The 27555-nt window shown below is 48.6% G+C and overlaps 1 long non-coding RNA gene across 1 annotated transcript; it reads left to right on the top strand.

Annotated features, from left to right (window-relative positions):
- On the top strand, positions 1-27555 carry LOC141084865 (uncharacterized). Its single transcript, XR_012231147.1, has 3 exons — positions 1-58; positions 25098-25548; positions 27046-27555. It is a non-coding gene; the product is annotated as an uncharacterized lncRNA (long non-coding RNA).

The following is a 27555-nucleotide window of genomic DNA, read 5'->3' as shown; positions in this document are numbered from 1 at the left end:
CCCTGTCCTCCTGCTCTGTCTCCACCTCCTCACTCACTCACAGCCGCAGTGATCTCTGGTAATCTCACACCTTCCTTTTTATGACAGCTTTTATGGCTGTCTGAGGAGGACAGTGACATATACAGCCCATAGTCTAGTGTATAATTGGGGGGCGGCTGAAAGTTTCACCAGTGTGGGCATATCTGTAATACTGTCTCCTGTGATACTGCCTGCTGAGCCGTGTATCTAATCCTCTCCTGTGTGATGCCTGCTGAGCCGTGTATCTAATCCTTTCCTGTGTGATACTGACTGCTGAGCCGTGTATCTAATCCTCTCCTGTGTGATGCTGACTGCTGAGCCGTGCATCTAATCCTCTCCTGTGTGATACTGTCTGCTGAGCCGTGTATCTAATCCTCTCCTGTGTGATACTGCCTGCTGAGCCGTGTATCTAATCCTATCCTGTGTGATGCTGCCTGCTGAGCCATGTATCTAATCCTATCCTGTGTGATGCTGCCTGCTGAGCCGTGTATCTAATCCTATCCTGTGTGATACTGACTGCTGAGCCGTGTATCTAATCCTCTCCTGTATGATGCTGCCTGCTGAGCCGTGTATCTAATCCTATCCTGTGTGATGCTGCCTGCTGAGCCGTGTATCTAATCCTATCCTGTGTGATACTGACTGCTGAGCCGTGTATCTAATCCTCTCCTGTGTGATGCTGCCTGCTGAGCTGTGTATCTAATCCTCTCCTGTGTGATACTGACTGCTGAGCCGTGTATCTAATCCTCTCCTGTGTGATACTGACTGCTGAGCCGTGTATCTAATCCTTTCCTGTGTGATGCTGACTGCTGAGCCATGTATCTAATCCTATCCCATGTGATACTGTCTGCAGAGCTGTGTATCTAATCCTATCCTGTGTGATACTGTCTGCTGAGCCGTGTATCTAATCCTATCCCGTGTGATACTGCTCTCCTGAAATACCCTGTGCTGCTGTCACCCTGCTGGTTTTATGTGTGATCTACATGGTGGTATGAACTACATGGCGGTATTATGTGTGAAGTATATGGCGGTATTATGTGAGAACACTATGGCAGTGTTATCTGCTAAAAGCATTCTAGGGTGGTTCTGGCTGAGCACCTGCACACGGGTCAGGGGTAATTGGTGCAGTCAGGGGAGGGCTGGTGAGGCAGCTGAAGAGAGGAGTCTCATTTTTATCTTTACTGTATGGCTACATTTCCCCCCAGCCTGCTTCCCAGCGACACCCCGGACTGCGCCTGTCGCCTCGCTTTCACACATCGCCAGGACAGGATCTGAGGAGGGGAATGTGGTCTTTGCATGCAAAGTCTGGATCAGAACAGGCCATCAATCAGCAGAAATGTTTCCTGGATTTCTGTGGTGCTGTCACCCTGCTCCTCCCACATATATCTCCCTCTGTCACCCCCATAGACCAGCGCACTGCTCTCCTGAAATACTCTGTGCTGCTGTCACCCTGCTCCTCCACCATATATCTCCCTCTGTGCCCCCCATAGACCAGCGCACTGCTCTCCTGAAATACCCTGTGCTGCTGTCACCCTGCTCCCAGAATCCTTCCTGCCTGCCATCCTCAGTGACCGAAGACCCCATTCCTCTCCTCAGATCCTGTCCTGGCGATGTGTGAAAGCGAGGCGACAGGGGCCTGATATATGGTGGAAAGAGCAGAGTGACAGCAGCACAGAGTATTTCAGGAGAGCAGTGTGCTGGTCTATGGGGGGCGCCCTGTTCGGTGCCAGGGATTGTACATAGAGTGCTGTGTTTTATACACATGGATGGACCGTCTGCTTGTCTGCTCCACAGAAATCCAGGAAACATTTCTGCTGATTGATGGCCTGTTCTGATCCAGACTTTACATGCAAAGACAGTCAGTAACTTTGCAGGCCCCATTAAAATGGTGGCTCACTGTGTTCCTAGATGTCATAGGTTTTTGTGCCAGATTTCAGTAGCTGCTCCCCCTAGTGTTAACAAGTGGAAATGCCAAACTTTTTAAAATTATTTTTCATATTTTGCAAAATTAAAAACAAATGATAATATTTTTTAAGAAAATGTAAACATTAATTCTTTACATTTTTTCAATTGCTGAAAAAAATTTTTTTGGATGGCACCTTCCCTTTAAAGCAAGTAGGTAGTGATGAGGCATTAAATAAATACAGAAAATTAAATAAAATCTGTAAAAAACAAATCAAGACAGCAAAGATTGAGACAGAGAGACTCATTGCCAGAGAAAGTAAAAATAATCCCAAAATATTCTTTACATAAATATTAAGAAGCTAAAAAATGATAGTGTTGGTCCCCTTAAAAATAGTCTGGGTGAAATGGTGGATGAGGATGAGGAAAAAGCCAATATGCTAAATGACTTTTTTTTCAACATTATTTACACAAGAAAATCCCATGACGGATAACGTGATCAGGGATAAAAATTCTCCATTAAATGTCACCTGCTTAACCCAGCAGGAAGTACGGCGGCATCTAAAAATCACTAAAATTGACAAATTCCCGGGCCAGGATGGGATACACCCCCGAGTACTGCAGGAATTAAGCACAGTCATAGATAGACCATTATTTTTAATCTTTAAAGATTCCATAATAACAGGGTCTGTACCACAGGACTGGCGTATAGCAAATGTGGTGCCAATATTTAAAAAGGGGACAAAAACTGAACTTGGAAATTATAGGCCAGTAAGTTTAACCTCAACTGTGGGTAAAATCCTGGAGGGTTTTCTAAGAGATACTATACTGGAGTATCTGGAGAAGAATAACCTTATGACCCAATATCAACATGGGTTTACAAGGGACTGTTCCTGTCAGACTAATCTGATAAGCTTTTATGAAGAGGTAAGTTCCGGACTGGACCAAGGGAATGCAGTGGACGTGGTGTACATGGACTTTTCAAAAGCTTTTGATACGGTGCCACACAAAAGGTTGATACATAAAATGAGAACAATGGGGATAGGGGAAAATATGTGTAGGTGGGTTAAGAGCTGGCTCAGGGATAGGAAACAAAGGGTGGTTATTAATGGAGCACACTCGGACTGGGTCACGGTTAGCAGTGGGGTACCACAGGGGTCAGTTTTGGGCCCGTTTATTTTTAACATATTTATTAATGACCTTGTAGGGGGCATAGAGAGTAGAATTTCAATATTTGCAGATGACACTAAACTCTGCAGGGTAATCAATACAGAGGAGGACAATTTTATATTACAGGAGGATTTATGTAAACTAGAAGCTTGGGCTGATAAATGGCAAATGAGCTTTAATGGGGATAAATGTAAGGTCATGCACTTGGGTAGAACGAACAAGATGTATAATTATGTGCTTAATTGTAAAACACTGGGCAAAACAGTCACTGAAAAAGACCTGGGTGTATGGGTGGACGACAAACTCACATTTAGCGGCCAGTGTCAGGCAGCTGCTGCAAAGGCAAACAAAATAATGGGATGCATTAAAAGAGGCATAGATGCTCATGAGGAGAGCATAATTTTACCTCTATATAAGTCACTAGTGCGACCACACTTAGAATACTGTGTACAGTTCTGGTCTCCGGTGTATAAGAAAGACATAGCTGAACTGGAGCGGGTGCAGAGAAGAGCGACCAAGGTTATTAGGGAACAAGGGGGTCTGCAATACCAAGACAGGTTATTACACTTGGGGTTATTTAGTTTGGAGAATCGAAGGCTTAGGGGTGATCTTATTACAATGTATAAATATATGCGGGGACAATACCAAGACCTCTCAAATGATCTTTTTACTCTTAGACCTGTGACGGGGACAAGGGGGCATCCTCTACGTCTGGAGGAAAGAAAGTTTAAGCATACTCACAGACGCGGATTCTTTACTGTAAGAGCAGTGAGACTATGGAACGCTCTGCCATATGATGTTGTAATGAGTGATTCCCTACCAAAATTTAAGAAGGGACTGGATGCCTTTCTTGGAAAGTATAATATTACAGGGTATATACACTAGTTTCCTTAATATTGCGTTGATCCAGGGAGCTAGTCTGATTGCCGTATGTGGAGTCGGGAAGGAATTTTTTTCCCCAATGTGAAGCTTACTGTTGCCACATGAGGTTTTTTGCCTTCCTCTGGATCAACATGTTAGGGCAAGTTAGGATAGGATATTGGTTGAACTAGATGTACTTAAAGTCTCCCTTCAACCTTAATAACTATGTTACTATGTTATTATGTTACTATGTCCACAAGTGTGTTCAGAAATTCTACTTCTCCCTTGTCCTATAGTGACATTTTTCACACCTGCGACATTGAGCCTGTGATATAGCGGTGTGATATTCACTGGGCCTCACACAATCCAACAGTGTCCACAAGTGTGTTCAGAAATTCTACATCTCCCCTGTCCTATATACACCTTGTACCTTGTTTTACATTACTATATAGTTTGTGGGATTTTGTGTACATTTTTACCAAAAATGAGGAAGGCTGGTGGAAGAGGCCGTGGAATTGGGCGGGGGTTGCCAGCTGGTAATGATGGTGTTGGTGGTGGATCTGATGGTAGTGGCAAAAGCAAAATAGGACCGAATGCAGGAGGTGTTGAGCCTGCGTCATCGTCTGGCTCCACAAGGCCTCGGAGGCTTAGTTTTCTAGGAGTTGGCAAACCGCTTTTAAAGCCAGAGCTTCAGGAAAAAGTTTTGGCTCACATTGCTGACAGCCTCCAGCTCTATCGCCTCCTCTTCTGAAGTTGTAAAAACTAAAAGCACTGAGTCGTCATTGGAGGCTCATGTTCATGAACCACACCTTTCCTTGTGTCCTTCACCCCAAACAAGATTGAAGGATGACGCAGGCCATACAACTGATTACTCCATGGAGCTATTTTCACATACCATGCCTGGGTTATCAAGTGAAATGGTGAGTTACCCAGGCCAAGATGAATCTGACATGGAGTGCACTGATGCACAGCCACTGATAGATGATTCTGCTGGTACATTCACTCAGAGCACTACATTGTCCTCGCAGTGTACAGAGCCAGATTCTTACCCTGATGAGACTCAGGTACCCCTTCCCGCACACTATACCACCATACACGGTGACACAGAGGAAGGTGCACATGACATTGAAGAGGAGGTGATGGATGACCCATTTGTTGACCCAGATTGGCATCCATTGGGGGAAGAGGGTGCTGCTTTCAATAGCTCAGATGAGGAGCTTCCACAGCAGACATCGACATCGCAACAGCTGTTATCTGGCAGGCCCGGAGCACTCCAAAGACAGGTTCCAAAAATCAAAAGAGTTGCTGGACAGCTTGTCCAGAGGGTCAAAAGATCACAGCGTGCTAGGCCGCAAAATGTCTGCCAAAGTAGGAAGAGTGCAGTGTGGCACTTTTTTGAACAAAATCCTCATGATCAGGCCAAGGTTATCTGTAAGAAGTGCGCAAAGACCTTTAGCCGAGGGAAAAATCTGAAAAATTTGAATACCAGTTGCATGCTTAGACATTTAACCACCATGCACTTGCAAGCGTGGACACAACACCAAACCTCAAGTGCCACATGTGCAACTGATCACAAAGAAGGTAGTCAGCAACGCTACATTGTTTCCCCCACTGTAAGCCCACCGGTTAGCACAGCAGCAAATGTTGAGGTGTCGTTGCAAGGCCACAGCAGTCAAGGAATCCCACTGTTATATCAACGAAATACTGAATCTAGGCCATGACGCTGGGATTGTCAAGTTGTTCCCGTTTGTGGGAGACAAGACCATCCTGAAGACCAACGCTACCCCCCATAACTTAACCCCATACGCCGCTTAATAACACCAGAGACCAAAAGTTTCTTTTGGAATTTGTATGGCCACAGCAGCCTTTTATTAAATTATCAAACAACAATAAATAATGTAATATGAACACCATAAATACAATACTTGAACACTGAGGAGGAGTCCTTGAAGCCACAAAGATCTAGGTGAATTAAACACAAAAAATGTTGTGGACAAAACCAACATATTACTCCCAGCCGTTACCCCACAGGCTCGGGAGCACCACCACACCGAGGTATATTGTCCACTAATCATCTAGGGGATCCGCCCACTTTACGGAAACTCCCCATCCAATTTTCACCAGATCACCACCACCATACCTATGAACGTAGGAGACCCAATACCATGAGTCTCCAAAACCAATTTCAAAACGACTCCAAGGACTCCCCCCCCATTTCGAACCGCCATGACCCGAGTAACCCTGACTTTGCCATACGCCAACCTAGAAAAAAGAGGGAGGGAGGGCGGGACAAACTGCTTGGTGTAGCAGAGCGGGAACTGTGAGGAGGGAGGCCCCACTGCATGCCCATATATATAGTGGCAACACCCCCTCCACCAACCCCCTCCCCCACCTTCACCCTCCAAACCCCCCGTCATGCTGGCCTCCGCCTAACGCCTTTCCTGAGGGGAGGGGAGGCTCGGCTCCGGCCAATACTTGACGCGGGGGTTGTCAAGTTGTTCCCGTTTGTGGGAGACAAGACCATCCTGAAGACCAACGCCACCCCCCATAACTTAACCCCATACGCCGCTTAATAACACCAGAGACCAAAAGTTTCTTTTGGAATTTGTATGGCCACAGCAGCCTTTTATTAAATTAACAAACAACAATAAATAATGTAATATGAACACCATAAATACAATACTTGAACACTGAGGAGGAGTCCTTGAAGCCACAAAGATCTAGGTGAATTAAACACAAAAAATGTTGTGGACAAAACCAACATATTACTCCCAGCCGTTACCCCACAGGCTCGGGAGCACCACCACACCGAGGTATATTGTCCACTAATCAACTAGGGGATCCGCCGACTTTACGGAAACTCCCCATCCAATTTTCACCAGATCACCACCACCATACCTATGAATGTAGGAGACCCAATACCATGAGTCTCCAAAACCAATTTCAAAACGACTCCAAGGACTCCCCCCCCTTTTGAACCGCCACAACGAGGGCCCTTGAACACCTCAATGGCCCGAGACCCCCCGAAAACGCCATGCCATGGCCCTCTCAATGCCTTCCTGCAGACCCAGAGCCCAAATGTCAGATCCCACCGCGTTCAAATGAACACCATCAGCCAACCAAAATTCTCCTTCCCCCTTTTCAAGATCAAAATGACGTACAACCACGCCCCCATTCCTAACCTCAAAGGAAGATACCGCCCTGTTAACTTTAATCCTTGCCTTGTCGACCTTCACCAAGGATCTCATAGAACGCCAACGCTTGCGTGGAACAATTTCTGACCAGACAATGGTGACCCCCGGATACAACAACCACAACCGCAAGCAATCCTGCTTGATGTCCTTAATCAGCACCCAAAAAGGTCGAACCGCTAGATCGTTGCCCCGACATGAAGAACCAGAATGTCCGGCGCGTGGTCCAACTGAGCACACACATGGATTTCTTTCAATACCCTTCTCCACTCCATTCCCCTGAAACCGAGCCACCGCACCACCGCCACGGTCCTGGAGAAGCCGAGTTGTCTGCCATCGTTCCGGACGTCAGCTCGCACAGCTCCCCAATGAACAAAGGAGTGCCCAAAAATCCAAACTAACAAAGGTGCGGTACCTGAAACAAAAAAGAGTGGGAGGGGGGCTAACATCACAACATACCACGGTACACGAAAAGTAAATTCCCGATATGCCACCAAACCTTCACTCAAACTCCCCCCCCTCCAATTGAGGCCGAACATAGCTTCGGTACCGATTAGACTTCCAGCCACCAATATGCATTATGTGCACAGGACCTAAACCCCCAACCGCTGCTTCCGTAGCAGCCCCAATCCTAAAAGAGTGAGTTGCAAAACGGGATTCGTCTAAGCCCAACAACTGAATAGACTTTTTGAAAACAGCCCCAAACTGATAACGAGACAAACTACTGCCGTCAACGTGACACAACAATGATCCGCTCAAGCTGGGTCGCATTTCCCAAAAATTCTGTAAACCCTGAACAGGGCACATTGAAGAGCCGGGCACGCTGCCCAACACCACCCGACGGCCTTTTCCCGACTGATCTGTCTTAGACCGGCGTAACCAAAATTCCACACCACGCGATGTCAACACAACATCCCTTGCCAATAACCCACCAACTGAACCTGTGTTGGGGGAAACAAGCTCTCCCGCCCGTAAAGCTCTGAAAAAGGCGAACGAGAAAGCTAAACGAAACAACAGAAGCTCATAATGCGAAGAACAAACCGACTCCAGCACAAGGCCCAACTGTTCCAACATATTAAAAGATACTGGCCTCCTCAAATCACCCCCACTTTTTCGGCGGCGAAAACCTTTAGCCGCTTGTCTGACCAAAAACGTCTTCGTCAAATCGCGACTATTGCGTAAGCGAAAGCCAAAAGACAATCCAGCCAAAACCCGTGACACTTTTGCGCAAGACCAGCCCTCAAGTGAACCGCGCCCCAACCAGGCCAGATGCATTCCCTCCTGATCCTGCCCGAAACCAATGACAGGGCCGGCTGCCACAACTTCCTCCCACGTCCGCCATACAGCCCGGTAGGCCTCCCAGGTTTTCGGCGCCAAGGAGGACTCAATCAGCGACTCTGCGGCCCATAAGCCAACCTCCACAGTTCCTCCGGGCAAGCCAAACCCTCGACCTCTGCTTCTGGCGCCAAGGAGCGAAAGCGATCCCACTGCGAACGAGAGAGAGAGTCAGCTATTTCATTCCTGACTCCAGGAACATGTGACGCGGTCACGTACGCATTCAAAGACAAACATAGCAGAACCAATTGCTGCAGCACCCGGACTACCGGAGGAGATGAGGCAGTAAGCCCGTTGATCGCGCACACAACACCCATGTTGTCGCAATTAAACCGCACACGCTGATCCCGAAACTCCCGACCCCACAAATGCACTGCCACCAGGATCGGAAAAATTTCCAACAATGTAATGTTACGCACCAAACCAGACTCGATCCACTCATCAGGCCAACGAGACGCGCACCACTGACCTCTGAAATAAGCTCCAAAACCGATACCCCCGGCCGCATCCGTAAACAGCTGCACACGTCGTTACCAACCACATCAGACATCACCAAAGAGTGACCGTTGTACCCAACCAAAAAAGACTCCCAAACCGCCAAATCCGCCCTAAGCTCCGACGACAATCTGACAATATGATGGGGGGCCTGAATCCCTGCAGTAGCGCTCGCCAGCCTACGTGAAAAAACTCACCCCATCGGCATTACTCGACACGCGAAATTCAACTTCCCCAACAACGACTGGAGATCGCGCAACGATATTTTCTTCAAACGGCGCGCTCAAACCACCTCGGCCCGCAGATCAGCCAACTTGTCCTCCGGCAGCCTAAACTCCCACTCAACGGTGTCAATAACAATCCCCAAAAAACGCAAGCACGTACTTGGGCCCTCGGTTTTACCAGGCGCCAGCGGAACGCCAAAACGCTCAGCAACCCACTCGATGGTTTGCAATAGTCTGTGACAACGCAACGATTCAGCAGGTCCGACGCACAAAAAATCATCCAAATAATGGATAACTGATTCGAAACCAGAAACGTCACGCACCACCCACTCTAGAAAAGAACTAAAGGCCTCAAAATACGCGCAGGACAATGAGCAACCCATGGGTAAGCACCTGTCCACAAAAAACTTGCCATCCCAAAAGCAACCCAGGAGCCTCATGCTGTCCGGGTGGACTGGTAACAGACGGAAAGCAGCTTCAACGTCAGTCTTAGCCATAAGGGCCCCCCGACCACAACTCCGCACCCACCGTGCCGCCTCATCGAAGGAGGAGTAAACCACCGAACATATCTCCGGATCGATACCGTCGTTGACTGACCTACCCCGTGGAAAAGACAAATGCTGGATAAGCCGAAACTTATTTGGCTCCTTCTTTGGAACCACACCCAGGGGAGAGACCACCAGATCCGGAAAAGGCAGGGACGAGAAAGGGCCGGCCATGCGGCCCAAAGAAACTTCCTTTTCAATTTTGTCCGAGACCACAGCAGCGTGAACCAGGGCTGAACGCAAATTTTTTAAAACGAGCGGAATGACAAAATGACAACAATGCCGCTTTTTCCCGGTCCGCATATCTATTTAGATAAGGGACCATCCTTTCCAGTTTCACTGGAGTCTCCCCCTTTTGAATTACCGCCCCCGGCTCCTGGCTTCCCTTTCTTGAAACACTTAGACGCTCCGTGGGAAGCACCGTTACAAGAGGAACAAAGGTGTTTGAATTTACAATTCGCCCCGAATTTACACTGCCCATCGTTGAACTGCCAACAAACCCCCAACTTGTGGTGCCCCCCTTGCCCCGATCCGCTTCCGCTCATGGCACTTGAGTTACCACTGCTCTGGCTGGTGCTGCCAGCCCCCCCATGAAAGGAGCTCCCATACTTGTTCTGAGCAATGACGCGCATCCATAACCCAATATCCTTCTGATCCCAACGAATAGCTGGGCGAACAGCCTTCCTCCGCCGGAATTGTTCATCGTACCTCAGCCACGCCTGCCCCCCGTAAACCCTGTAAGCTTCACCTATCGCATCCAGGTAACAAAACAATGCCGAGCAATTGTCGGGGGCCCTTTCCCCTATAATGCTTGCCAAAATGGCAAACGCTGCCAATTCACAAACGTTTGAGGAATTAAGCGCCACCTGCGTTTCTCCTCTTCCTTCTTTTTGCTATCCACCCTCTTGCTCTTATCCAGATTAAATTTTTCGAGAGGCAACAACGAGAATATCTCCACATATTCGTCCTTCCATATGCGCTCCTTAACTTCCTTCTTTAAATGAGCCCCCAATGGGTCCTCAAAGCAGACATAGACCTCACCGTGAGCCCTGTCATCCAAGTGCACGCGACATTCCTTCTCCTTTTCCGTTTGCACCGAAACTGACACTGGTTCGCTAGTGCGCCCCGCCAGCCCTGGCCCGCTCAGCCCCACCTGTCCCCCAGATGGAGACCCCACCCAGGCTGCCAAAGGGGATGGTACAACGATACCCCGCTCTAGACGCGACAGCAAATTCCGGACATCTGCAAGCATGGACGTAACCCCCACCCCATTACTCAAACCGTCCGTCAAGGGACCCACCCCGCCTAACCCTGGAGACACCAATGACTGACATACAGGGGACACAGATGCATACTCACCGGGCTGCGAGGGAGCTGTGAGCCCTCCAGCCGAAGCGCCGGGATCCCCGGATGCGTTCCTACCCGGTTGGCTCCTGATGCTGGCTCCACTTGACCGCCGTTGTCGTCCGGGACTCCCCCCTGAGGGAACCGGGACATCGGGCCCGAAACCCAAGGGGGATCCCGCTTGCAGATCCCCACGCGACGTTGCTGACTGCGTCGCCACGACCGGAGACCTTGATGACACGCCAGCCGTCCGCGCTGACGCGTGTGCGGCCCCCGCTGAAGAGCTCCGTGGGACTGGAGCATACCCCCTGCTGCCAGATATGGGGGTGGATGACACGTGCCCTGCAGAGCAGCAGGCCGACCCGTCCCTGCTGCTTGGCCTCGTGTTACTGCCCCCGGAGCAGGAAGCAGGCCACGTTGCGGGCATCCCCCCGCCGCGGCCCCCCCGATGGACCCGCTGACCCCGCCACGCTGGAGGGTGAGGGGCAAGGCCCTGCTGTAGCGCAGGCCGCTGACGCCATCCTTGCCGTCCGGGAAGTGGAGCTGGGAGCAGGCCGCGCTGTATTAGAGCCGCCAGCGCGGCCCTCCGATGGATCCTGGGTAAGGCGCCGCCCGGCACGTGTCCGCCCCGCCCCCTGCACGGAGCGAGACAGAGGCCCGGACACCGCCGCAGGGCCTCTCCGGGCTTGAGGATTCCTCCCAAGCCGGGGCCTGCTGGCGCGAGCAGCGCGGGGCGCCCGGCCTGGAGGGTCCCAGGAGGGGCTCCTGCGCCAACGGGAGGCCCGAGGAGCCGTGTCCGGGGAAAGTCTTTCAGGCGGCCTCACCCGCCGTGCGCGCCGCTCACTCGATGCAGGCAGGATCGGCTGCCCGGACGTTCCCGGGGTGACCGCCGCCAGTTGCGCCTCCAGCCATCCTGGCGGCTGGTTCAAGGAAGCCGCCCTCGTGCACTGCAACGCCCGCTCCAAGTCGGCCATGGTGAGTAGTCAAACTGCTTGGTGTAGCAGAGCGGGAATTGTGAGGAGGGAGGCCCCATTGCATGCCCATATACACTCACTGGCCACTTTATTAGGTACACCATGCTAGTAACGGGTTGGACCCCCTTTTGCCTTCAGAACTGCCTCAATTCTTCATGGCAGAGATTCAACAAGGTGCTGGAAGCATTCCTCAGAGATTTTGGACCATATTGACATGATGGCATCACACAGTTGGCGCAGATTTGTCGGCTGCACATCCCTGATGCGAATCTCCCGTTCCACCACATCCCAAAGATGCTCTATTCGATTGAGATCTGGTGACTGAGGAGGCCATTTGAGTACAGTGAACTCATTGTCATGTTCAAGAAACCAATCTGAGATGATTCGAGCTTTATGACATGGCGCATTATCCTGCTGAAAGTAGCCATCAGATGCCTGTTCTTAGCTGAGAGGAGTGGTACCCAGTGTGGTCTTCTGCTGCTGTAGCCCATCTGCCTCAAAGTTCGACGCACTGTGCGTTCAGAGATGCTCTTCTGCCTACCTTGGTTGTAACGGGTGGCAATTTGAGTCACTGTTGCCTTTCTATCAGCTCGAACCAGTATGCCCATTCTCCTCTGACCTCTGGCATCAACAAGGCATTTCCGGCCACAGAACTGCCGCTCACTGGATTTTTTTTCTTTTTCGGACCATTCTCTGTAAACCCTAGAGATGGTTGTGCGTGAAAATCCCAGTAGATCAGCAGTTTCTGAAATACTCAGACCAGCCCTTCTGGCACCAACAATCTTGCCACGTTCAAAGGCACTCAAATCACCTTTCTTCCCCATACTGATGCTCGGTTTGAACTGCAGGAGATTGTCTTGACCATGTCTACATGCCTAAATGCACTGAGTTGCCGCCATGTGATTGGCTGATTAGAAATTAAGTCTTAACACACAGTTGGACAGGTGTACCTAATAAAGTGGCCAGTGAGTGTATATAGTGGCAACACCCCCTCCACCAACCCCCTCCCCCCACCTTCACCCTCCAAACCCCCCGTCATGCTGGCCTCCGCCTAACGCCTTTCCTGAGGGGAGGGGAGGCTCGGCTCCGGCCAATACTTCAGAAAGAACACCAACTCCATCACCATCATCAACCCTCAAAGCGCTGCCCACCGCTACTTCCACCATATGCAGCTCTCAAGTCCAGCTCACCCCACCAGACACTATGAGTAGGTCAAGAAAGTACTCAGTCTCTCATCCGCGTACACGGGGTTTGAACGCCCACATTGCCAAACTAATCTCGTTTGAGATGATGCCCTATCGGTTGGTGGAAAGCGCAGCTTTCCGTGAACTCATGGCCTATACAGTACCACGCTATGACCTACCCAGTCGCCACTTCTTCTCTCGCAAAGCCATCCCAGCCCTCCACCATCATGTAAAAGACCGCATTGTCCATGCACTCAAGCAGTCAGTGAGTGGAAAGGTGCACCTCACAACTGATGCATGGTCCAGTCGGCATGGCCAGGGCCGTTACGTGTCCATCACTGCGCACTGGGTTAATGTGGTGGATGCAGGGTCCACAGGGGACAGCGGTGGTGGGACAGTGCTGCCTAGCCCACGGTATAGGAAACAGTTGGCTGTAGGCATTCGACCCTCCTCCTCCTCCTCCTCCTCCAGAAGCGAAAGCTCGTCCACAGAGTGCAGTCGTACAAGCACTCCATCTGCAGCTGCCACTGTTGCACACGAGGTGTCCCCCTATCGAGCAGCTAGTGGAAAGCGTCAGCAGGCTGTGTTGCAGATGATGTGTTTGGGCGACAGACACACCGCCAAGGTGCTGGCCGAGTACTTGAAGCGACAAACTGAGCCATGGCTGGGCAGTGTACATCTTGAGGCAGGCAAGGTAGTTAGTGATAACGGCCGTAATTTTGTGGCAGCCATAGCCCTTTCAAAACTCAGCCACATACCTTGCTTGGCTCACACCTTGAACCTGGTGGTGCAGTGCTTCCTCAAAAATTATCCGGAGTTAACAGCCCTGCTCCAGAAGGTGCGAAGACTGTGCACGCACATCCGCCGGTCGCCTGTACACTCCGTTCGTATGCAGAAGCTGCAGCGATTGCTCCACCTTCCCAACCACCGCCTCATTATCGACATTGCAACAAGGTGGAACTCCACCCTGCACATGGTGGAGCGGCTGTGCGAGCAGAGGCAGGCCATAATGCATTTGTGGGAGGATACACGGCCAGGCACTTTGATAGCAGACATGGAGTTGACAGGTGTGCAGTGGTCGAAGCTGAAAGACCTCTGTAAAGTCCTTCAGTGTTTTGAGGAATGCACACGGCTGGTAAGCGCAGAAGATGCCATCCTAAGCATGAGCATCCCACTTATGCGTCTGCTCATGCAAACTTTGACGCACATTAAGGAGCAGGCGTCTGCAGCCAATGTTGATGAGGAGGAAGAGGAGGAGGGAATCCTTGATGACATTCAGCCATTGTCTGCTCAGGGACCTCTCCTGGACGAGGTGGAGGAAGAAGAGGAGGAGGAGGATGATGATGGGGATGATTACTTAGGGGAGGAGGATGCATCTCGTGGGGCAAGTGAAAATGTTGGCGTGGCAAGGTCTGGTACAGGGTTTGTGCGTGACTGGAGGGATGTGGATTTGCCAGAAAGTGCTCCTCCAACCAGCACTTGCAGTGCATCATTGACACCGGGAACATTGGCCCACATGTCAGATTATGCCTTGCAGATCCTAAAAAGGGACCCCCGCATTGCCAAAATGATGAACGATGACGACTACTGGTTGGCCAGCATCCTGGATCCACGCTATAAAGGCAAATTACAAAACATCATGCCACAGGAGAACCTTGACCTAATATTGGCTAATAAACAAGCAACTCTGGTAAATCGGTTGCTTGAGGCATTCCCAGCACACAGCAGCGGTGATGGTTCTCACACGAGCCGTACGGGCCGGGGGCAGCTTGGCAGAAGTGTTCATGGTGCACACAGCAGAAGTGGCGTTGGAGACAGGGGTTTCATGACAATGTTGTGGACTGATTTTTCAAGTACCGCTCACACAACTGGTAATACTGCATCGATGGAAAGTGACAGGAGACAGCAGTTGTCAACTATGGTTACAAACTACTTTTCCTCCCATATGGATGTTCTCCCACACAGGTCATTCCCCTTTGACTATTGGGCCGCTAAACTGGACACCTGGCCTGAATTGGCACAATATGCCTTACAGGAGCTCGCTTGCCCAGCTGCAAGTGTGCTATCGGAAAGAGTCTTCAGTGCAGCTGGATCAATCCTGACAGAAAAAAGGACCCGTCTGTCAACCCAAAATGTGGATGATCTAACCTTCATTAAAATGAACCATGCATGGGTTTCCAAGGATTTTGTCCCACCTTCCCCTGATGACACATAGGGTGACAGAAAAATGGCTTGCTTTGGTCCACCTCTTCCTGGGACTTGACCTATTTCGCCTTTTGCATCAGCTGAATGTCCAACATCAACATATGCCACTTTCTAAAACTCCCTAACTGTGCTGCCTCCCCCCCCCATGGCCGGGGTCACCACCTAGCGCACGACACCGTGCGAGTGCCGTTGCCCTGGACAGGTGGGTAGGCCGACTCTTGGGCGCGGGCACTGGCACAGGGTCCCTCATAGTGCAGTCAAGTGTCTCTGACGGTGGTGGTGCACACCTGCCGTCAGACACACCGCCGTACTATGAGGGGCCCAGTGCCAGTACCGACGCCCAAGAGTGTGCCCCCCTTGCTTGGGCAGGGCCCCAGCATTTGCAATCTTTACCTCTCCCTGCTCCTCCGCTGTGTAGTCTGGGCCGTCAAATCCATACTGTGCCTGACACCGTCTGAGCCTGCCTCCTGATGTATAGACATATATTTTGAATGTGTATGCTATCCATACATGTTATCCGGGGATACGGTACCCTTTCTCACCTTTGTGCAATCACGTGCAAGCCATACTGGGCCTAACACCGTCTGAGCCTGCCTCCTGATGTATTGACACATATTTTGAATGTGTACGCTATCCATACATGTTATCCGGTGATACGGTACCCTTTCTCACCTTTGTGCAATCACGTGTAATCCATACTGGGCGTGAGAACGGCTGGCGAGCTGTTAAGCAAGCTACAGCACCTGTGGTTTGCACACGTAAGTTTTTCATTTTTTCAGGAATGACGGTTAGGCCTAATTCCGGAACTGCGGTTGACCTGCACTTACTGGGAAATCATCGTTCGCGGGTAATAATTGTAATCAGTGATCCCCATCACTAACGTTGTTCAGCGGGTTATCTGCACCTGTAAGCGACAAACGCTGGCCTTTTCAGTGTAGCGCACATGCAGCCACGGACATGTAAGGGCATGACACACCAGTTATTGGCCAATCTCATGTGCCAGAGCCTCACGTGTCCCTCTAGTAAGCCGGACTCGGACCGCGGGGCATGACGGAGTCTCGTTCGTTAACGGAATTAAGCTTGCAATGTGTGCATCTTTTCTGTAGCTGGCATGGTTGAGGTTTCCCAGGTGGAGTCGAATTTAACCGTAGGCTCCACTCCTGGTGGTGCCCTTCTGGACATTCCTTTAAGGTTCAGCTTTGCAACCATACTGCCCACGTAAAACAAACACTTTGCCTTCATGAACGCTGTTTGGAGGGTCATGACTCGTGGGAATAACACCGCCCAATCAGTTAACCTGCTAGAGAGATCCTTCGTTGCTCCCAAGCATGACATCACACTCCCTAGGAGGAAGGTAATGCCACTGTGGCGACCGTACTCCTGGGGGCGACACAAGTGCACTGATGCCCAGCCACTGCTCGATGAATCTGCTGGTACATTGACCCAGACCACTACATTCCCCTCGCACGCTACACGGCCTGAATCTGACCCTGATGAAACTCAGGTTACCCTTCCCATATACAGTTCCATCTTACACGGTGACAAAGAGGAAGCTGCAGATGAAAGTGCAGGTTCGGCCCACCCACCATCAGACACACCACCGTACTATCAGGGGCCCTGTGCCAGTGCCGTCGCCAACGAGTGGGCCCCCCCTGCTTGCTCAGGATCACAGCACTTGCAAGGTTGAAATACTGTGCAGTGAGATGAAAGATGGGGACGACGAGGAGTCCAGACTAGTACAGGGATTCTCTAGCAAGGAGACTTATTTGATTGTTTTCAATGTTGGGACAGCAATTTTTGGGGAGCACTATACTCTGGAGAATGATAGATGGGGCCCACCATACACTGGAACATTCCAAAGGTGGACATCAGACACTGGAGCAGCATTTACAGGGCCCATTATACACTAGAGCATTAGAAATGGGGCCCATTATGTTTGGAGCATTATTTGGGCCCATAAGACAGTGGAGCTTCATCCATGGGGACCAACATATACTGTAGCATTATGTGGAGCTCATCATATACTGTTTCAAACATTATATGGGATCAATGATTCTGTATGGAGAAATAGATGGGCCTCGTCATGAGATGTAAAAAGTGAAGTATTTTTCATTGTACTATACCGCTATTTCTCTGCCGTATCGGAGCATGATGAGTTGTGGTATGTGTTAAAGGGGCGCTCTTTCGCCCAGGGCACATGAAAACCTGGAGCCAGCCCTACCCCCCCCACAACTTTAGCCATCAGTGCGTAACTTGTATTATGAAGTTAATTAAGGTTGACAAGCTTAAGTAAGAAGAATTGATGCTTTTGGCATTCAAATGGGCACTGTAGGTGTGTTTCCTGTCCTCCTCTCACTGCCGACTTTTATTCCCCATTGACTTACATTGGGTTTCGTGTTTCGGGACTTTTTGTCCCGTGTTTCGGGACTTTTGGAAAAGTCGGGTTTCACGAAACGAAACTCGACCCTAAAAAACCAAAAGTCGCTCAACTCTACTGCTCAGGGACCTCTCCTGGACGAGGTGGAGGAAGAAGAGGAGGAGGAGGATGATGATGGGGATGATTACTTAGGGGAGGAGGATGCATCTCGTGGGGCAAGTGAAAATGTTGGCGTGGCAAGGTCTGGTACAGGGTTTGTGCGTGACTGGAAGGATGTGGATTTGCCAGAAAGTGCTCCTCCAACCAGCACTCGCAGTGCATCATTGACACCGGGAACATTGGCCCACATGTCAGATTATGCCTTGCAGATCCTAAAAAGGGACCCCCGCATTGCCAAAATGATGAACGATGACGACTACTGGTTGGCCAGCATCCTGGATCCACGCTATAAAGGCAAATTACAAAACATCATGCCACAGGAGAACCTTGACCTAATATTGGCTAATAAACAAGCAACTCTGGTAAACCGGGTGGTTGAGGCATTCACAGCACACAGCAGCGGTGATGGTTCTCACACGAGCATTACGGGCCAGGGGCAGCTTGGCAGAGGTGTTTGTGGTGCACACAGCAGAAGTGGCGTTGGAGACAGGGGTTTCATGACAATGTTGTGGACTGATTTTTCAAGTACCGCTCACACAACTGGTAATACTGGATCGATGGAAAGTGACAGGAGACAGCAGTTGTCAACTATGATTACAAACTACTTTTCCTCCCATATCGATGTTCTTCCGCACAGGTCATTCCCCTTTGACTATTGGGCCGCTAAATTGGACACCTGGCCTGAATTGGCACAATATGCCTTACAGGAACTCGCTTGCTCAGCTGCAAGTGTGCTATCGGAAAGAGTCTTCAGTGTAGCTGGATCAATCCTGACAGAAAAAAGGACCCGTCTGTCAACCCAAAATGTGGATGATCTAACCTTCATTAAAATGAACCATGCATGGGTTTCCAAGGATTTTGTCCCACCTTCCCTTGATGACACATAGGTTGCCAGAAAAATGGCTTGCTTTGGTCCTCCTCCTATTCCGCGAACTTGACCTATTTCGCCTTTTGCAGCAGCTGAATGTCCCACATCAACATATGCCACTTTGTAAACCGCCCTAACTGGGCTGCCCCCCCCATGGCCGGGGTCACCACCTAGCGCACGACACCGTGCGAGTGCCGTTGCCCTGGACAGGTGGGTAGGCCGACTCTTGGGCGCGGGCACTGGCACAGGGTCCCTCATAGTGCAATCAAGTGTCTCTGACGGTGGTGGTGCACACCCGCCATCAGACACACCGCCGTACTATGAGGGGCCCAGTGCCAGTACCGACGCCCACGAGTGTGCCCCCCTTGCTTGGGCAGGGCCCCAGCATTTGCAATGTTTACCTCTCCCTGTTCCTCCGCTGTGTAGTCTGGGCTGTCAAATCCTTCACTGGGAGTGCCACTACAAATTGATTGAACTGAAAGATGATGGTTAAGATGTAGCTATGCCCTGTCATGCTGGCCAGGCTCTAGCTCCAGATGATCAATGGCTTCCATTTCTTATGGACGTCGACTCACAATGACATGCATTGGTGGTTTATCATCAGCTTTCACAGTTTTCCTACTCACAAACGTGTGACATTCCGGCACACATTTTAAAATGTGCCCTTTCATGCCAATCAAATAGAATCGCCTACGGCCAGTGGCTTCTGTCTTTTGCAGTCCAAAGTTACGTGACAGATCATAATAGCCAGTGAGCACCATGTCTACATCGCTCCCTGTGATAAAAATTTGATTGAGATGAGTAACAGTGATGGAATCAACGGAAGTGCGATACAGCAAGACTTTATTCACAAAAAAATGTTTTCACTGTCTCAATGCACAAATTAATTGAGGGTCAGCATCGCCTATGAGAATTGTGATGGAGGTTTTTCCCATGAATAGTAATTCCTAGATTTCTGCAATCACTAGCCTTTATGTCAGTAATTGTATGCATCTCATTTCCTATTGCGGAGAGGCTGGACTGTATTACTGAGACAGAAATATATATGAAGATTTAAAAATAACACCAAAAGTATATAGTTGTGTACGCCTCAAATGCATTTCCTTTTTTCCACTTTTTAGATTGCTGTGTAATCCATACTGAGAACATGGAGATTTTACATGTTTAAACTATGCTATATATACCTGCTATCCAGTGATAAAGTACCCTTTCTCAACTTTGTACAATCTGGTCAAATCCATACTGGGCCTGAGAACATCTGAGTCTGCCTCCTGATCTATAGACATATATTTTTAATGTGTAAACTAGGCTACATATATACGTGTTATCCGGTGAAACTGTACCCTTTATCAACTTTCTACAATGTTGTTGAATCCATACTGGGCCTGAGAACGGCTGCCGAGCTGTTAGGCAAGCTACAGCACCTGTGGTTTGGACACGTAATTTTTTCAGGAATGACGGTTAGGTCTAAGGCTGGTTTCACACTTGCGTTTTTTTTTGCGGGATTTTAGCGCTAAAAAACGCATGCGATTTTTTTTCCTATACTTTCCATGGGATGCTCTTATGTGCGCATACACATGCGTTTGTATGCGTTTTTCCGCGCATGCGTTTTTTTGCGGTATGCGCTCGGGCGCACAAAATGCATCCTGTTGCATTTTTTGAGCGTCCGACTTGCCTCAAAAAAACGCATGCGCACGCAATGTGTTTTTTTTACAGCAAGACACCCATTATAAGTCTATGGGTGCGCATATGTGCGCATTGGCATGCTTATGTATGCGTTTTTTTGTGCATGCGTTTTTTTTTTACCATAGTTGGACAATGGAATTTAGGGGTTTGGGTTAGAGTTAGGGTTAGTTAAGGGGGTTTAGGGCTAGGGTTAGGGTTAGCTAGGGTTTAGGGTTAGGGTCAGGGTTAGGGTTAGGGTCAGGGTTAGGGTTAGGGTCAGGGTTAGGGTTAGGGTTAGGGTCAGGGTTAGGGTTAGGGTTAGGGTCAGGGTTAGGGTTAGGGTTAGGGTTAGGATCAGGGTTAGGGTTAGGGTCAGGGTTAGGGTTAGTAAAGTCATGGTTTGGATTAGTGTGAGGGGCCACCTAATGTTGGAAAAAAACGCAAACGCGGTAAAAACGCACTAAAAACGCATACAAACGCATAAAAACGCTGCGTTTTTTTCATGCATGCTCATAAAAATGCTTGAAAAAAACGCAGCATTTGTATGCGTTTGTATGCGTTTTTTCTATGCGTTTTTTTGCGCTAAAAACGCGCTGGAAAAAAAAGCAAGTGTGAAATTAGCCTAACTCCGGAATTGCGGTTGACCTGAACTTACTGGGAAATCATCGTTTGCGGGGAATAATCTGAATCCCAGAACCCCATCACTAACGCAGTTCAGCAGGTTATCTGCACCTGTAAGCCCTGGACATGTACGGGAATGCTAGACCTGTTATTGCTCGATCTCACGTGCCAGAGCCTCTCTTATCCCTCTAGTAAGCTTGACGCGTGCTGCGGGGGCATGCCGGAGTCTCGGTTGTTAACGGAATAAAGCTGAGAAATCGCTAGCACAACTACAAACACACATACCACACCACACACAGAATCGACAAAGGTTTCACAGTGTGCATCTTTTCTTTAGGTAGCATGGTTGTGGTTTCCCGGGTGGAGTCCAATTAAGCCACAGGCTCCACTCCTGGTGGTGCCCTTTTGGACATTCCTTTAAGGTTCAGCTTTGCAATCATACTGCCCCCCGGAAACCAAAAACTTTGCCTTCATGGACGCTGTTTGAGGGTTCGTGGGAATAACGCCGCCCGATCAGCAGTCGGCATATGGGTCGCCCTCCCAGGGCTGTGGGGTACTCGGTACCGGGCCGGTGTCAGTGGGATGTGTCACAGCAGCGGTGACCTGGACGGTGGCCCTGGGCCCCCATGTAAATGGCGTGGTATAATGGTAAAGAGTTTAGATAGTTTGATGCCACCTGTGGTGTTCGGCAACATAGATGTTAGGCCGACGCTGCATGCAGATCCTCTGGGACTGATGGTGTTGGGCAGCAAAGATGGTGAAGCTCCCCACAGGTGGAGCTGGAGTCTCAGGGAAGTGTAGATGTAGTGATGGAGGAAAGGCACAGGCGGTGTAGGTGCTGGTACCCAGATGTAGCGGTGTTGGAATAACTGTAGGATACCAGAGCGTGCAGTTCCAAAGCTTTACTCACAGTCTGCAGGTTACACAGATGCCTGCCTCCGTGCTGTGTCCTCCCTGCTAACACTCCGCCAACATGTACCTTCCTGAACGTCTCCTTTCTAGCGCTTGTGGGGGAAGCACTCACAGGACCGTGGTTCACTGAAGCGCCTCTTGTCTAACAGATGTTCCTCAGACTTTACTTGTATGGCAGACAGCTGTAGCCTTTTCCTTCTCGCTCCCACACGTCGATGCTGGGGCCTCTGAGCCTTAGTTGGGTACAGAGCATTTATAGCTGCTACTTCCCCCGGTTTCTGCTGCAGGAACGTCAGGGTCCCTACAAACTCGGAGACCGGAATCGGGACCATGCGCTCCAGCTAGGAGTGAGCCTTAACTCTGCTCATCCTCCAGCTCCTCTTCTCACGTCCACACACTTCCCCTTCCCTGCACAGAGTGCCCTAACTTACCTCCTCCCGACCACAGAGAGCAGCTCCTCAGCAGTCAGGTTCAGAGGTCTCCCTGCTAGCCTGGAGTGGGAAATGTGTTGTGTGTTGGTTTCACTGCTAGAGAGATCCTTCGTTGCTCCCAAGCTTGACAACACACTCCCTAGGAGGAAGGTAATGCCACAGTGGCGACCGTACTCTTGGGGACGCCACAAGTGCACTGAGGCCCAGCCACTGCTGGATGATGCTGCCGGTACATTGACCCAGACCACTACATTCCCCTCGCACTCTACACTGCCAGAATCTGACCCAGAGGAAACTCAGGTTCCCCTTCCCACATACTATACCACCTTACACGGTGACAAAGAGGAAGGTGCAGATGAAAGTGCAGGTTCCTTGAGCAGGTGAGGGGGGTCATACTCATGGGTGATGGCACTGGCACAGGGCCCCTCTTAGTACGCAAAAGTGTCTCTGCCGGTGGGAGGGCCTAAACATCCAAGTGCAGTGAGATGGAAGATGTGGACGACAAGGAGTTCAGAGTAGTGCAGGGATTCCCTAGCAAGGAGACTTATGTAATTGTTTTCAATGTTGGGACAGCAATTTTTGGGGAGCACTATACTCTGGTGAATGATATATGGGGCCCACCATACACTGGAGCATTCCAAAGGTGGACATCAGACACTGGAGCAGCATTTACAGGGCCCATTATACACTAGAGCAGTAGAAATGGGGCCCATTATATATGGAGCATTATTTGGGCCCATAAGACAGTGGAGCTTCATCCATTGGGACCAACATATACTATAGCATTATGTGGAGCTCATCATATACGGTTTGAAACATTTTATGGGATCAATGATTCCATATGTAGAAATATATGGGCCTCATTACTCTGTATAGCGCACTAAGCGCTGGCCATAATACTGTATGGAGTTATATACTGTCCGTTTTTGGAGGTATTGGAGAATTTAAAATGGATATCAGTCATGAGATGTAAGAAGTGAAGTATCTTTCATTGTACTATACTGCTATTTCTCTGCCGTATCGGAGCATCATGAGTTGTGGTATGTGTTAAAGGGGCGCTCTTTGGCCCTGGGCCCACGAAAACCTGGAGCCAGCCCTACCCCCCCACAACTGTAGCCAAATAACCCCCATTTTTCAGTGCGTAGGTAGTATTATGAAGTAAATTAAGGTTGACAAGCTTAAGTAATAAGAATTGATGCTTTTGGCATTCAAATGGGCACTGTAGGTGTGTTTCCTGTCCTCCTCTCACTGCCGACTTTAATTCCCCATTGACTTACATTGGGTTTCGTGTTTCGGTCGGACCCCCGACTTTTCCCTATAGTCGGCCGATTTTGCTCGACCCTACTTTTGGAAAAGTCGGGTTTCATGAAACGAAACTCGACCCTAAAAAAACAAAAGTCGCTCAACTCTACTCCTAACAAATGAGCATTTCTGCTACACACAGGCGATCTGATCATCGCTTGTTTGTTGCAAGAGGCGATCAGAAGATCGCAGCTTCTAGTCTCCCATGGAGACTATTGAAGCAAGTGAAAGGTAAAAAAAAGTTTTTAAAAATACTAAAATAAATAAAAGTTCAAATCACCCCCCTTTCAAAACAAAACAATAAAAAATACACATATTTGGTATCACCGCATTCTGAATCGCTTGATCTATCAATATATAATAATAATTAATTTGATTGATAAACAGCGTAGCGAGAAAAAAGTCAAAACGCCAGAATTACGTTTTTTTGGTCTCCGCAACATTGCATTAAAATGCAATAACGAGCGATCAAAAGATTGTATCTACAAGAAAGTGGCATCAATAAAACCATCAGCTCGGTGAGCAAAAAATAAGCCCTCACCCAGCCTCAGATCACAAAAAATGAAGACACTACGAGTCTCAGAAAATGACGCAATTTTTTTTTTTTACAAGAAGAATCATAATTGCAGGTCAGATTTAGCATTTAGTGAACATGGTAAAAAAATAATTTAAAAAAACTGTAGTGGAATTACACTTTTTTTGCAATATCACTGCGCCTGGAATTTTTTCCCCGTTTTCCACTACATTATATGGTAAAACCAATGGTGCCATTCAAAAGTACAGCTTGTCCCGCAAAAAATTTCCTCACATGGCTATGTTGATGGAAAAATAAAAAAATCACGGCTCTGGGAAGCAGGGGAGCAAAAAACTGAAGCGTGAAGGGGTTAATATTAAAAAATTGCTTTTGTTTGTGTTCTGACAACTTATAACTGCTAATTAACTGTTCCCAATGTATGCCCCTATACTTATTTAGTCCTGTAAATTTGGACTCAAATCTATTAAGCATAATCTCATTAAATACAGACCCCTCCTCAGTCTGAACCCTAGAGCTTAGAGGGGGGTCACATGTCTCCTATCTGCTAAGAGGATATGCTCGATAATTAAAGAGTCAGGGAGGCGGAGCTAAGACTGGTTGCACATTGTCTTGCGCATTTCTGTGCTGTTAGTGTCGGTGCTGCCAGTGATTCCCATCAGCTCAGCATGGACAGGGCCGTGTGCGGACATTCTCATTTTCGGAGTCAGGATCCCTTTAAATGTTCGTTGGCAGATCAGGGTCTGCAACGTCTTCAATTTGTTGACTGTAGGATTATTTTCCAGAGAAATTTTCTAGGTCAGCACTGGAAAGTCTGACGTGGTGGCGTCTCCCTGTATATATAGGACCAGGACCCGTGATCTTCCAACGTGAAGGGACCTGGGACCGGATCTGGGACAACTTTCTCCAGAAACTTGAGAACGTGGCCGAAGAATGGACAGAAACATAGACACTAATGGGCAAGAAAGTAACAAGATTGGCCCCCGTGGACCCCCGGAATGTCCTCCCTATACCATGTACCCAATGACAGATGCTAATCCATGCAGCCCCCCACCATACACCCCAAACCCACCACAACCATGCTCAGGTCAGCCCTCGTTTTTTGTGGTGACCGACCAGCCGAAAATGGTGGTCCCCTATCAAACGGCCATCAAGGATCACTTATACTGCTCAATCGCCAACCTGCTCTGCTGCAATCTGCTTCTCGGTACCTTTGCCCTTGTGTTCTCTGTAAAGGTAAGGAATAAGGGTGCTATGATAGAATACTGGGGGTAAGGGTACATGGCAGCAACAGAGGATACATATCCATATTCCTCAGCTTTCTAGTGTATGAATAAAATGCAAGAGATGCAGTAAAGACTGACACACAATAGTGGGGGGAGACATTTCTGTGCCGTCAGGGGTCCATCATCCTCCAGGAAAAGTAAGAGCTGAAATTACTGGACCTGGGGCGGACAGAGAAGATTCAATACAAAGAACTGGGTTTTATTGACAGCTCACTTTTTAGTCACATACAAAGAGGAAAATAAAAAGTATAGAATTTTCTACTGAAAGGAACTGGGTCCCAGTCACCGACTGCAGATTATACTGGAAAAACTTGTTCTACTGGGATCACAGCAAATATTAGACCACTGGGCACAAACATTGGTATTTCCATTCAACACCAACTGTAAAGTGTTCAGTTCCTGCCTGACCTGTCCACATCTATCTATCTATCTATCTATCTATCTATCTATCTATCTATCAATAGATAGATAATAGATAGATAATCTGTATCTATCTATTGATCTGTTTTCTGTCTATTATCTATCTATTATCTGTATATTATCTATTATTTATCTTTTATTCATCTATTATCTATCATCCATCTATTATCTGTTATCTATTATCTATCTATTATCTATCTAGAAAAAGAGCCTACAATACAAATAGGTAAGTAGAACTGATATACTGTACATTACTTGCTGGTCAGTGTATATAGTGTAACTGTAGGCAGATAGCACAAGGTAAATGTTTTCAGTGTTTGCAAATATCTTGGCTCCTATAGAGTGCTGCTGTGTTTTTCTTTTTCCATATAATGCAGCTATTGCAGCTGGCACCTGTTCACACCTAGGAGGTGCTGGTCAGGTTTTTTCTTTATAGCTATTACTTATCTATTGTTTATCTTTATCTATTATATATATCTATTATCTATTATATACCTATCTATTATTTTTCTAGAATCCTAGAATGTCAGAGTTGGAGGAGACCTCCGGGGTCATTAGGACCTCCAGGGTCCTCGTGTCCCATCCCCTGCTCAATGCAGGAGTCACTAAACCATCTCAGACAGATGTCTGTCCAGCCTCTGTGTGAAGACTTCCATTGAAGGAGAACTCACCACCTCTCATGGCCGCCTGTTCCACTCATTGATCACCCTGTCAAAAAGTTTTTTCTAATATCCAATCTGTATCTTCTTCCTTTCCGTTTCATTCCATTGCTTCTCGTGTTTCCATGTGTAGATGATTATAATGATGATCCCTCTACACTGTGACAGCCCTTCAGGTATTTGCAGACAGCCATTAAGTCTCCTCTTTAGACTTCTTTTTTGCAGCAAAACATTCCCAGATCCTTTACGCGTTCCTCGAAGGACATAGTCTGCAGACCGGTCACCATCCTGGTCGCTCTTCTCTGATATCTTTTTTCTATCTGGTTTATTGCGTATATATAATATACATTTCCCTTTTTTCCCCCTAGACCCGCTCATCCATCAAATTTGGGTACTCCGTTGCCGCAGCAGGTTACTCCCGGACAGCGAGCACCTTCAACGTGATTGGCTTCATCCTGGGGATCACCACTCACGTCATCTGGATCTCGCTGATCATTTATTGGGCAGTGAAACACGGCGAAGCCCAGAAGTTTCTACAATGGATCCGGCATCAGTCTTTACACTAATGACCATCACTCTACTGGCCATTGTGGGCCGCTATGGCTCACACTGATGCATTGTAACAAACCTTCAGCTCAACGATTACAGATTCTTTATTTTTCTGTTAATTAAGTGAATACCACGGTAAGATGGGAGAATTGATCCCTATGTTCAGTGCTGTCACGTAATTGATGAGTGTGAAATCACCGTGAATTCATGATATTTTCTTTCTGAGCGGGCACCCTGTGTGTATGTGGTTGTCAGCACTCACATTGATGTCATAAGTTTCTGTCTAATTGCTCTATTACCTTCAATAAATGTTATTTACATTCATTTGA

The sequence above is a fragment of the Dendrobates tinctorius genome, unplaced genomic scaffold (genome assembly GCF_039654945.1).
Source record: "Dendrobates tinctorius isolate UK_male_01 unplaced genomic scaffold, ASM3965494v1 ptg000028l, whole genome shotgun sequence".
Lineage (NCBI taxonomy): Eukaryota > Metazoa > Chordata > Amphibia > Anura > Dendrobatidae > Dendrobates > Dendrobates tinctorius.
The sequence above is the reverse complement of the archived record's forward strand: the minus strand, read 5'-3'. Positions and strand labels throughout refer to the sequence as shown.